The sequence below is a fragment of the Atractosteus spatula genome, chromosome 1, assembly GCF_055471065.1.
Source record: "Atractosteus spatula isolate fAtrSpa1 chromosome 1, fAtrSpa1.hap1, whole genome shotgun sequence".
NCBI lineage: Eukaryota > Metazoa > Chordata > Actinopteri > Semionotiformes > Lepisosteidae > Atractosteus > Atractosteus spatula.
Window position 1 is genome coordinate 73,384,359 of NC_142706.1, and position 12,497 is coordinate 73,396,855.

General features: G+C 53.4%; 5 non-coding genes and 1 pseudogene across 5 annotated transcripts; 3 read left to right on the forward strand and 3 right to left on the reverse strand.

Annotated features, from left to right (window-relative positions):
• Nucleotides 1-5,733: 5,733 nt before the first annotated feature.
• Nucleotides 5,734-5,870, forward strand: LOC148841914 (U1 spliceosomal RNA; annotated as a pseudogene).
• Nucleotides 5,871-6,572: 702 nt separating this feature from the next.
• Nucleotides 6,573-6,691, reverse strand: LOC148841915 (5S ribosomal RNA). The gene has a single exon (XR_016093664.1). It is a non-coding gene; the product is annotated as a 5S ribosomal RNA (ribosomal RNA).
• Nucleotides 6,692-8,549: 1,858 nt separating this feature from the next.
• On the forward strand, nucleotides 8,550-8,713 carry LOC148841916 (U1 spliceosomal RNA). Its single transcript, XR_016091577.1, has one exon. It is a non-coding gene; the product is annotated as a U1 spliceosomal RNA (small nuclear RNA).
• A 702-nt stretch (nucleotides 8,714-9,415) lies between these two features.
• LOC148841917 (5S ribosomal RNA) lies at nucleotides 9,416-9,534 on the reverse strand. The gene has a single exon (XR_016093665.1). It is a non-coding gene; the product is annotated as a 5S ribosomal RNA (ribosomal RNA).
• Nucleotides 9,535-11,392: 1,858 nt separating this feature from the next.
• Nucleotides 11,393-11,556, forward strand: LOC148841918 (U1 spliceosomal RNA). The gene has a single exon (XR_016091578.1). It is a non-coding gene; the product is annotated as a U1 spliceosomal RNA (small nuclear RNA).
• A 724-nt stretch (nucleotides 11,557-12,280) lies between these two features.
• LOC148841919 (5S ribosomal RNA) lies at nucleotides 12,281-12,399 on the reverse strand. Its single transcript, XR_016093021.1, has one exon. It is a non-coding gene; the product is annotated as a 5S ribosomal RNA (ribosomal RNA).
• Nucleotides 12,400-12,497: the final 98 nt, after the last annotated feature.

Here is a 12,497-nt window from a genome sequence, read left to right on the forward strand (position 1 = left end):
GTGTGTCGGCGCTGTGGTGCTGTGGGACACCTGGCATCGTCCTGCACTGTGAAATGCTGCAAGACCTGTGGCAAACAGGGACATTTAGCCTCTGACTGTTCAATGCTGCCAAAGTGCAATTTATGTGGCTCGGAAGGACACGTTTTTAAGAACTGCCCTCACGCCTACGCCAATAAACTCAAAATGAGAAAGGATGAGGCAGTGCTTGTTTCAGCCAAACCGGCCCGAAAAGCCAAAGCAAACAACAAGTCAAACAAAGAACCCTTGTTGGACAAAGACTCTCAGCCTCCAGCCAGGATCAGTCCTGCTGTGGCTCCGGGGCCGGTGGAAGAAAGATCCACTACGCCCCCACAACCGCAGACTGCACCAGACAAGCACGAGGGTTTGAAAACCCCCGAGAACAGCGAGGACCCCTCCCCCACTCCTGCTCCTCAGAACGAGGGCCAGTGTGGGGCCCCCCGGTGGAGCGGGTCCAGCGAGGATAACCAGGATTCAGCGGAGCTGCTTTTCCCAGACTCTGCAAGTGCTACAGATGCCCTCCTCTCCTCCATCCAGTCCATCACGGAGGATCTGCAGCAGCTGGTGGGTGAGGGGGAAGAGGAGACTGGTGCATCGGCTGCACCCCTTTCCCCTCAGTGCTCCCAGGAGCTGGACGTGAGGAAAAGGAAAAATGACTCTGTTTTCTCCCCGAGCGAGGAGGAAGGAGAGCATGGCGATGGGGACAGCTGGAACCCCTCCACCCCTCCCTCTAGCCCCTTCCTTGAAATGGACTCTGTGAACGCTTTTACTGCTGCCACCCTGATGAAGGCTCATTCAGAGGATGGCTGGCAGGAAATTGGTAAGAAGAAAAAGAAAAAGAAGAAGGTAACAGGTGAGACAGAAGAGAAATGTGTTTTGTAAAGACTGGTTCCACTTTCTTATGTAATATGGCTCTAAACATAATTTCTCTTAACACCAGAGGTATCAATGACAGAGTTAAATGTCAGTCTGTCTTTGATTACCTCCAGCAGAGAGAGGGAGATGTGTTGATGTTGCAGGAGTGTGCTTTAGCCTATCAAGAGAGGTATAAAAGCTTTGAAGATAGGTGGGATAAAGGGCCTTCTGTTTGGTCAGGGGACAATAACAACAGAGCCTCTGGCGTGGCCATTCTTTTCAAAGGATGGGCTTTCAAATTGAAAAGTATTCAGAGGGTCATAGATGGCAGGTTGCTGTGTGTGGATGTGGAATGGGGGACCGTTAACCTGCGGCTAATCAATGTGTATTGTCCTACCGACGTGGGAGGAAGGGTGGAGCTACTCAAGGCACTCTCTCCCCTATTGTTATGTAGCACAGACGTGATAGTGGGAGGGGATTTTAATTGTATCTTAGAGCACACAGACAGGCAGTCTAGCTCTCCGATAAAATTGGATTCCAGCTCACTGGCCCTGCAAAACTTAGTTCAAGACTTTAAACTCTCAGACACATATAGATGTATATATCCCACAACAGCAGGATATACATGGTCAGGGAGGAATAGCAGCTCCAGAATTGACTATTGCTTTGTCTCAGCGAGAGTGAAAGTTGTTGGGGTCACTCTTCAGCCTGTCTTCTTCTCAGATCATCAGGCTTTAGGGTGTAGAGTGGAACTCCAGGGCGGGACTGTCTTTGGCCCAGGCCTCTGGAAACTCAACACAAAGCTGCTAGAGAACGAGGGGGTAGTATCCCGCTACAAGGAGAAACTATCACAGTGGCTGTCCTTGCAGTGTCTGTACGGGTCAGTAGGAGAGTGGTGGGAGGAGGTGAAGGTGAGGACAAAGGCCTTTTTCATGGCTGAGGGAAGGAAGGCTGCTGCCAGACGGAGAGGAGTGCTAGCCAGGAAACAGAGGCAGCTGCAGCGTCTCTACACGATGCTGCACAGTGGCTTCGATGTGCTCGAGGATATCACCCTTTTAAAAAAGGACATCCGGAGCATAGCCGAAGAAAGTAGTCGAGGAGTGCTGTTAAGAAGCAGAGTGCAGTTCTTGGAAGAAAATGAGAAGTGTACTCGCTTCTTTTTCAGGAAAGTGGTAGGCTCCAAGTCTGTCATGGAAAGTGTAGTTGATGAGGAGGGACGAGAGAGAACAGAGCCGAGTGCTATCCTCTCCTGCACCGAGGCCTTCTACTCAAGACTGTACAGCTCTACAGAGGTAAAGGATGAAGAAATTCATTTTTTCACCTCAAAGCTAGAAAACGTTTTGAGTGAAGAAGATAGGGAAGTACTTGAGAGGGATTTGACAGTAGAAGAGCTGAGACAGGCTATGGAGAGCTTACAGAAGGGGAAAACTCCGGGTGCTGACGGGCTCCCTAAAGAATTTTATTGCACCTTTTGGGATCTGCTTCAGGATCCGCTACTGCTCCTATTCGAGGAAAGCTATAAGACAGAATTGCTGCCTGACTCCTTAAGAGAAGGCACTATCTCTCTCTTGTTTAAGAAAGGAGCAAAGAATGACATAAAGAACTGGAGACCCCTCAGCCTGTTAGGCGTGGACACTAAGATCCTGTCCAAAGCCCTTTTCCTGCGCCTACAAAATGTAGTGGCCTCACTGGTAGGGAAAGAACAGACTTGTGGGATAGCAGGACGCCTGATGAGCGACAACCTGGCCTTGTTGAGGGATGTCTGTCTGTACTCGGAGGACCGCTCCCTCCCTCTGTGCATTTTAGGTGTAGACCTAGAAAAGGCCTTTGACCGCCTAAACCGGCAGTACTTGACATCGGTACTTGAGCACATGAAGTTTGGCCCCATCATGAGAAAGTGGATTAACCTGCTGTACACAGGTAGCAACAGCAGAGTAATGGTTAATGGCAATAGATCACGCCCCTTTGAAGTCTGTTCAGGGGTGAGGCAGGGCTGCCCATTATCCCCCTTGTTATTCGTTTTGGCTATGGAGCCCTTAGCCTGTGCCTTGCGCCAGGATCAGGCCATTAATGGGATACCAGTGCCTGGAAGTGGGGGAGGAGAGGTAAAGACATCTCTATACATGGATGACGTCACCCTGCTCCTCTCTGACAATGCCTCAATTAGCAGAGCTCTGCAGTGCTGTGATCGTTTCTCTTTGGCTTCCTCTGCAAAAATTAACAAATCTAAGAGTGAGATTTTTTATCAGAACTGGAGGGAGCCAAAAGAAGGACATGATCTCAGGCTGCAAGAGAAGAGAATTAAGGTCCTGGGGGTGTATTTTGGAGAAGAGATGGGAACAGTAAATTGGCAGAACAAATTGCCAATCTTAAACAAAAAACTGATGCAATGGAAGGACCGAGACCTCACCATGACAGGGAAGGTGCTGGTCATCAAAGCTGAGCTCTTGCCTGTCTTGAATTTTCTGGCTTCTACCTTCCCAATCCCACACCGTGTTGCGGCGGTGCTGAGGAGATTGATGTTTCAATTTCTATGGGGTGGGAAGCAGGAAAGACTCAGAAGGGAAATAATGTACAGGCCGCTACCCTCAGGGGGGAAGTCTGTCCCAGATATTACTACGAAGCTGCTGTGCATTTTCCTGGCCTCTGTGCTGAGAGGCTTTGCAACAGCACCTGCAGCGCGTACCTGGACTTATTTTTCCAGGCTCTGGATAGGTAGGGAGGTGTTCAGAGTGTGGGGTGTCAGACCCAAGCTGGATGTCCCACTCTCTGACACATGCCCTGCAATTTATGGGACAGTTAAAAGTTTTCTAAGATCTCACCCAATTGGCCATATTCCCCTCCGAGATGTCAGCGTCCAAAAACTGGAAGATTTCGTTGCACCCCAGAACAATAGGCAGACCCCTGTGGGCATTTTAACATCAGCCCAAACAAGGAAGGTGTGGAAACACACATCCTCTAAGTTTCTGTGCAACATTCACAGAGATTTAGCCTGGAGTGTCGTCCACCAGTGCTTACCGGTACGAACTTTCTTGTACCGTAGGGGCCTCACCCCCAGCCCTCGCTGCGTTAGGGTGGGCTGCGGCGAGGAGGAGAATGTGACCCATCTCCTGTGGTCCTGCTTTTTTGCTAAGGCCTTCTGGGCACAGTTTGAAAATTGGTTGCAAGCTCTCTCGCCCCAATTTACCCTGACCGCTGCTTTCGTCATATACGGCATTTCTCCTGTCAAACTTCCTCCTGACGTGTTTGACAGGATCTGGGCCATGGTGAACAGTGGGAAAGACGCCCTGTGGAGAGTGAGGAACATGGGGCTGTTCAAAGGCATCGAGGTCCCAGTCAAGGCAGCAGGTAGCCTGGCCCTGTTCATCACCCGAGAGAACTATTACCTCAGAGATCTGTGGAGAGAAGGGAGGGAGGAAGCAGAAAATCTGTGGGAAATAGAGAGCATAGGTCAATATCTCAAGAAACTGTGAAAAACATTATCATGTTTAAGTAAAGAATGTGATTTGCACCAGAAAAAAAGAAATTGTTGCTATGTAACTGGTACCGTGTCAAAATGTAATGAGATGTGATCATATATACTGTTTTAAGTATGTATATTAATGTAAAGCGTTCTAAATTGTGATGTCCTGTACTTTTTTGTGAAAAGAAAATAAAGTTCTTAAAAATTGAATTGGTTCACCCACACCGTGTTGCGGCGGTGCTGAGGAGATTGATGTTTCAATTTCTATGGGGTGGGAAGCAGGAAAGACTCAGAAGGGAAATAATGTACAGGCCGCTACCCTCAGGGGGGAAGTCTGTCCCAGATATTGCTACGAAGCTGCTGTGCATTTTCCTGGCCTCTGTGCTGAGAGGCTTTGCAACAGCACCTGCAGCGCGTACCTGGACTTATTTTTCCAGGCTCTGGATAGGTAGGGAGGTGTTCAGAGTGTGGGGTGTCAGACCCAAGCTGGATGTCCCACTCTCTGACACATGCCCTGCAATTTATGGGACAGTTAAAAGTTTTCTAAGATCTCACCCAATTGGCCATATTCCCCTCCGAGATGTCAGCGTCCAAAAACTGGAAGATTTCGTTGCACCCCAGAACAATAGGCAGACCCCTGTGGGCATTTTAACATCAGCCCAAACAAGGAAGGTGTGGAAACACACATCCTCTAAGTTTCTGTGCAACATTCACAGAGATTTAGCCTGGAGTGTCGTCCACCAGTGCTTACCGGTACGAACTTTCTTGTACCGTAGGGGCCTCACCCCCAGCCCTCGCTGCATTAGGGTGGGCTGCGGCGAGGAGGAGACTGTGACCCATCTCCTGTGGTCCTGCTTTTTTGCTAAGGCCTTCTGGGCACAGTTTGAAGATTGGTTGCAAGCTCTCTCGCCCCAATTTACCCTGACCGCTGCTTTCGTCATATACGGCATCTCTCCTGTCAAACTTCCTCCTGACGTGTTTGACAGGATCTGGGCCGTGGTGAACAGTGGGAAAGACGCCCTGTGGAGAGTGAGGAACATGGGGCTGTTCAAAGGCATCGAGGTCCCAGTCAAGGCAGCAGGTAGCCTGGCCCTGTTCATCACCCGAGAGAACTATTACCTCAGAGATCTGTGGAGAGAAGGGAGGGAGGAAGCAGAAAATCTGTGGGAAATAGAGAGCATAGGTCAATATCTCAAGAAACTGTGAAAAACATTATCATGTTTAAGTAAAGAATGTGATTTGCACCAGAAAAAAAGAAATTGTTGCTATGTAACTGGTACCGTGTCAAAATGTAATGAGATGTGATCATATATACTGTTTTAAGTATGTATACTAATGTAAAGCGTTCTAAATTGTGATGTCCTGTACTTTTTTGTGAAAAGAAAATAAAGTTCTTAAAAATTGGAATTGGTTCACCCAGGGCGAGGCTCGGCCATTGCACTCCGGCTGTGCTGACCCCTGCGAATTCCCCAAATGTGGGAATCTCGACTGCATAATTTCTGGTAGTGGGGGACTGCGTTCGCGCTCTCCCCTGGTGTGCTTGGTCCAATAACAGATGCGGCAGTGCAGGCGGCTTTGCTGTGTGCTGGGGAGCTGTGCTGGGCTTCCGCGCTCGGCAGCCCCCCCCCGTGAGCAGCACAACATGCTGGTGAAACCGCTTCATAGAGGGGGGTTATTCACGAGCACCGGCAGACGACATGGTACTCGTTTTAGTGCCCGTTACAGACATACGCTATGCTTTCTTGTTCTTAACTCGGTTTTTCCCTTTTTTTCTGCTCACTCTGAATCCATCCCTGCTCATTTTGTTGGAGAATCTGTGCTCAATGAATGAAATGGGTTATAAATGAATATATGTATATTTCTACGAAAAACGAGTTGTTTATTGACTGACCTTCAATTGCAGATTTAGAGGCAGCTTCGATATTCGTTTTACAAACGTGTTTTTTTCCTAATACGAATCACACGCATGCCATTAAAAGAGCCATCTTTAGAGATCAGGATATCGATCATTTTTCTTGAGCATCTGAAGGGATGTGAGGGAGCTTCTCTTTCTGAACTGGCATGCCTAGAAAGTGGACGACCGTCGCGATACCGTTTGCCAGTCAGCGTTGCCGAAGGAAACAAAAGTGGGAAGATTTAAATGTTTGGTATTTTCGGGAAATAAATGTCCATACTCGAGTTCTTCCTCCCAAAGCCTACGGCACCAACGGCGACCCCCGCTGGCCGAGAGAGCAAAAGCTTACAGCACCTGGTATTCCCAGGCGGTCTCCCATCCAAGTACTAACCAGGCCCGACCCTGCTTAGCTTCCGAGATCAGACGAGATCGGGCGTGTTCAGGGTGGTGTGGCCGTAAGCGCAAGCCGGCGCGCCGGACTCGCTACTTGAAGCTGTGTGGCGGGGGCGCCGTGCCCCCTGGGCGGGACTGAGGGATCGTTCATGTGCGATTCTTTGGAAAGGAGCCGCTTTCGAACTCAGTGCGTGCCTGGATGTTGGCGAATGTGCTCCCTTCAGTTGGCTTGCCCTGCTCTTGTCCCGCACTGGAGCAGGACAAACAAACTGCACGGAGGAGCACAAGGCAAGTGTTCACAAGACAGAAACCTCCAGTGCACAGCACTCTGAAAACATTTCGGGGCTGTCGCGTTTTATTTCGGCACATAAAGCGCACCGGCCCTACACGTCGGCCAGACGCGCGGCGCCTCCGCCCTCTTGTGGCCTTGCGGCGTCAGAGCAAGAGGCTCCTTCTCGCTGCCTTTCCGCTGTCCCGGCGGCCGGCGAGGAGGAAGCGCCGGGACGCTGTGCTGCAGAGCCCCGAGAGGGAACCTGGAGCGCACACTTTGTGGGGGGCGGGGGGCGGGGGGCCGCGTTCGCGCCCTGCCCCGGTCTCTTGCGCGAGCACTAAATCTCACGGCGCCAGCCAGCGGCCAGGAGACAAGTACAATATCACGGGACAGGGGGCCTCATCATTGATTGTTACAGGTGAGACGGGGATTAGGAGGAGAGCCCGACTGATGGGTAACACCCCCGTGACTCTTTCTTGAGAGACGCCCTGGGATTTGGAATGGCCAAGGAGGGTCAGGACACCTCGGTTTTACGCCTCCCCCGAAGGACGGCGCCTGTTTGTGCAGCAGAGTGTCGCCATGAGGATGCTGGGGCATAAGAGAGCCACACAGCCCGCAGGGTGAGCGCTCCCTACTGGTCCCAGTCACCCCTCTCGCAGGAGCAGCAGCAGCAACCTGAGCTTTCCCGGGGGGAATCTCCCATCCGGGTGCCGGCCGGGCTCACACCTGCTGGGCTGCCGTGGTTGAGCCCAGTCGAGAGTCGCAGGGTGAGACCTAGTCACCGGGGATTACTCGGCTCTCAGCACTTGAAAAGACCGACGGAGGACTCGTTCCCGCCGGAGCTGAATGTGCCTGCGAGTGTCGTGTCGTCTTCTTCCCCCGCCCCGCTGTGCTTGCTGTATTGTCTTTGAAGCCGGCCCCCGAGACGAGGCGGGCTGTTCCTGTGCCCCAATTAACACTTTACAGGTGCCATTCCCCGGCATTGTGGCCATTGTCGGAGGTCACACGCGATAAGATGAGGTGGAGGAGAGCGGGGCGTGCCCAGCGCCAGACATTGAAGGAAGGGGGCTGTGCGAGGTGAGGTGAGGCGCGACACGCCGGAGCCCCGACGCTGCTAATGCGGAGCACTTGTTGAACTGGCATTGAAAGGACGTGTGCGCACGGAGCGAGCCTTCCCTGCGGCGGAGCGTGGAAACTTTCTCCCCCCGCTGCAGGAGCTGTGTGCGGTGCGGTGCAGCGGTGCCGAGGGAAAAGCACGGAAGGCAGCAGGCTCTGGAGAGCAGGTAAGAGACGGAGCCTTGGGGGCAGGCGAGCAGGCGCGTTTTTCGGAAATTGCTGAAGAGGCTCCGGTGTTTGTTCGGTGTGTGGCAGGCGCACGTCGCGAGCTTGCGTAGCGATCTGCCGGTCTGGTGATATGTAAATGAGGCCGAATTGCATCCCGGGACATGCTGCGATGGCGAAATGGCGACTGCAGATGTGTAGGAAACGGCGCGCTCGTTTTCTCGTTTTCCCCACACTTTTGAGTGTTGGTGTGGCGTGTGAGTGTGCGAAAGAGTGGGCCCAGCAGGAGGCGGTGGCGTGCAGGGCGAGGAGCTGGCCTAGGCTGCGAGTGCTGTGCTGTGGGTGCGGGCCGCTTGCAGGGGCCTGTACAACTCATACTTACCTGGCAGGGGAGATACCTTGATCAAGAAGGAGGTTCACCCAGGGCGAGGCTCGGCCATTGCACTCCGGCTGTGCTGACCCCTGCGAATTCCCCAAATGTGGGAATCTCGACTGCATAATTTCTGGTAGTGGGGGACTGCGTTCGCGCTCTCCCCTGGTGTGCTTGGTCCAATAACAGATGCGGCAGTGCAGGCGGCTTTGCTGTGTGCTGGGGAGCTGTGCTGGGCTTCCGCGCTCGGCAGCCCCCCCCCGTGAGCAGCACAACATGCTGGTGAAACCGCTTCATAGAGGGGGGTTATTCACGAGCACCGGCAGACGACATGGTACTCGTTTTAGTGCCCGTTACAGACATACGCTATGCTTTCTTGTTCTTAACTCGGTTTTTCCCTTTTTTTCTGCTCACTCTGAATCCATCCCTGCTCATTTTGTTGGAGAATCTGTGCTCAATGAATGAAATGGGTTATAAATGAATATATGTATATTTCTACGAAAAACGAGTTGTTTATTGACTGACCTTCAATTGCAGATTTAGAGGCAGCTTCGATATTCGTTTTACAAACGTGTTTTTTTCCTAATACGAATCACACGCATGCCATTAAAAGAGCCATCTTTAGAGATCAGGATATCGATCATTTTTCTTGAGCATCTGAAGGGATGTGAGGGAGCTTCTCTTTCTGAACTGGCATGCCTAGAAAGTGGACGACCGTCGCGATACCGTTTGCCAGTCAGCGTTGCCGAAGGAAACAAAAGTGGGAAGATTGAAATGTTTGGTATTTTCGGGAAATAAATGTCCATACTCGAGTTCTTCCTCCCAAAGCCTACGGCACCAACGGCGACCCCCGCTGGCCGAGAGAGCAAAAGCTTACAGCACCTGGTATTCCCAGGCGGTCTCCCATCCAAGTACTAACCAGGCCCGACCCTGCTTAGCTTCCGAGATCAGACGAGATCGGGCGTGTTCAGGGTGGTGTGGCCGTAAGCGCAAGCCGGTGCGCCGGACTCGCTACTTGAAGCTGTGTGGCGGGGGCGCCGTGCCCCCTGGGCGGGACTGAGGGATCGTTCATGTGCGATTCTTTGGAAAGGAGCCGCTTTCGAACTCAGTGCGTGCCTGGATGTTGGCGAATGTGCTCCCTTCAGTTGGCTTGCCCTGCTCTTGTCCCGCACTGGAGCAGGACAAACAAACTGCACGGAGGAGCACAAGGCAAGTGTTCACAAGACAGAAACCTCCAGTGCACAGCACTCTGAAAACATTTCTGGGCTGTCGCGTTTTATTTCGGCACATAAAGCGCACCGGCCCTACACGTCGGCCAGACGCGCGGCGCCTCCGCCCTCTTGTGGCCTTGCGGCGTCAGAGCAAGAGGCTCCTTCTCGCTGCCTTTCCGCTGTCCCGGCGGCCGGCGAGGAGGAAGCGCCGGGACGCTGTGCTGCAGAGCCCCGAGAGGGAACCTGGAGCGCACACTTTGTGGGGGGCGGGGGGCGGGGGGCCGCGTTCGCGCCCTGCCCCGGTCTCTTGCGCGAGCACTAAATCTCACGGCGCCAGCCAGCGGCCAGGAGACAAGTACAATATCACGGGACAGGGGGCCTCATCATTGATTGTTACAGGTGAGACGGGGATTAGGAGGAGAGCCCGACTGATGGGTAACACCCCCGTGACTCTTTCTTGAGAGACGCCCTGGGATTTGGAATGGCCAAGGAGGGTCAGGACACCTCGGTTTTACGCCTCCCCCGAAGGACGGCGCCTGTTTGTGCAGCAGAGTGTCGCCATGAGGATGCTGGGGCATAAGAGAGCCACACAGCCCGCAGGGTGAGCGCTCCCTACTGGTCCCAGTCACCCCTCTCGCAGGAGCAGCAGCAGCAACCTGAGCTTTCCCGGGGGGAATCTCCCATCCGGGTGCCGGCCGGGCTCACACCTGCTGGGCTGCCGTGGTTGAGCCCAGTCGAGAGTCGCAGGGTGAGACCTAGTCACCGGGGATTACTCGGCTCTCAGCACTTGAAAAGACCGACGGAGGACTCGTTCCCGCCGGAGCTGAATGTGCCTGCGAGTGTCGTGTCGTCTTCTTCCCCCGCCCCGCTGTGCTTGCTGTATTGTCTTTGAAGCCGGCCCCCGAGACGAGGCGGGCTGTTCCTGTGCCCCAATTAACACTTTACAGGTGCCATTCCCCGGCATTGTGGCCATTGTCGGAGGTCACACGCGATAAGATGAGGTGGAGGAGAGCGGGGCGTGCCCAGCGCCAGACATTGAAGGAAGGGGGCTGTGCGAGGTGAGGTGAGGCGCGACACGCCGGAGCCCCGACGCTGCTAATGCGGAGCACTTGTTGAACTGGCATTGAAAGGACGTGTGCGCACGGAGCGAGCCTTCCCTGCGGCGGAGCGTGGAAACTTTCTCCCCCCGCTGCAGGAGCTGTGTGCGGTGCGGTGCAGCGGTGCCGAGGGAAAAGCACGGAAGGCAGCAGGCTCTGGAGAGCAGGTAAGAGACGGAGCCTTGGGGGCAGGCGAGCAGGCGCGTTTTTCGGAAATTGCTGAAGAGGCTCCGGTGTTTGTTCGGTGTGTGGCAGGCGCACGTCGCGAGCTTGCGTAGCGATCTGCCGGTCTGGTGATATGTAAATGAGGCCGAATTGCATCCCGGGACATGCTGCGATGGCGAAATGGCGACTGCAGATGTGTAGGAAACGGCGCGCTCGTTTTCTCGTTTTCCCCACACTTTTGAGTGTTGGTGTGGCGTGTGAGTGTGCGAAAGAGTGGGCCCAGCAGGAGGCGGTGGCGTGCAGGGCGAGGAGCTGGCCTAGGCTGCGAGTGCTGTGCTGTGGGTGCGGGCCGCTTGCAGGGGCCTGTACAACTCATACTTACCTGGCAGGGGAGATACCTTGATCAAGAAGGAGGTTCACCCAGGGCGAGGCTCGGCCATTGCACTCCGGCTGTGCTGACCCCTGCGAATTCCCCAAATGTGGGAATCTCGACTGCATAATTTCTGGTAGTGGGGGACTGCGTTCGCGCTCTCCCCTGGTGTGCTTGGTCCAATAACAGATGCGGCAGTGCAGGCGGCTTTGCTGTGTGCTGGGGAGCTGTGCTGGGCTTCCGCGCTCGGCAGCCCCCCCCCGTGAGCAGCACAACATGCTGGTGAAACCGCTTCATAGAGGGGGGTTATTAGAAAGATGCCCTGGGGTTATTCACGAGCACCGGCAGACGACATGGTACTCGTTTTAGTGCCCGTTACAGACATACGCTATGCTTTCTTGTTCTTAACTCGGTTTTTCCCTTTTTTTCTGCTCACTCTGAATCCATCCCTGCTCATTTTGTTGGAGAATCTGTGCTCAATGAATGAAATGGGTTATAAATGAATATATGTATATTTCTACGAAAAACGAGTTGTTTATTGACTGACCTTCAATTGCAGATTTAGAGGCAGCTTTGATATTCGTTTTACAAACGTGTTTTTTTCCTAATACGAATCACACGCATGCCATTAAAAGAGCCATCTTTAGAGATCAGGATATCGATCATTTTTCTTGAGCATCTGAAGGGATGTGAGGGAGCTTCTCTTTCTGAACTGGCATGCCTAGAAAGTGGACGACCGTCGCGATACCGTTTGCCAGTCAGCGTTGCCGAAGGAAACAAAAGTGGGAAGATTGAAATGTTTGGTATTTTCGGGAAATAAATGTCCATACTCGAGTTCTTCCTCCCAAAGCCTACGGCACCAACGGCGACCCCCGCTGGCCGAGAGAGCAAAAGCTTACAGCACCTGGTATTCCCAGGCGGTCTCCCATCCAAGTACTAACCAGGCCCGACCCTGCTTAGCTTCCGAGATCAGACGGGATCGGGCGTGTTCAGGGTGGTGTGGCCGTAAGCGCAAGCCGGGGCGCCGGACTCGCTACTTGAAGCTGTGTGGCGGGGGCGCCGTGCCCCCTGGGCGGGACTGAGGGATCGTTCATGTGCGATTCTTTGGA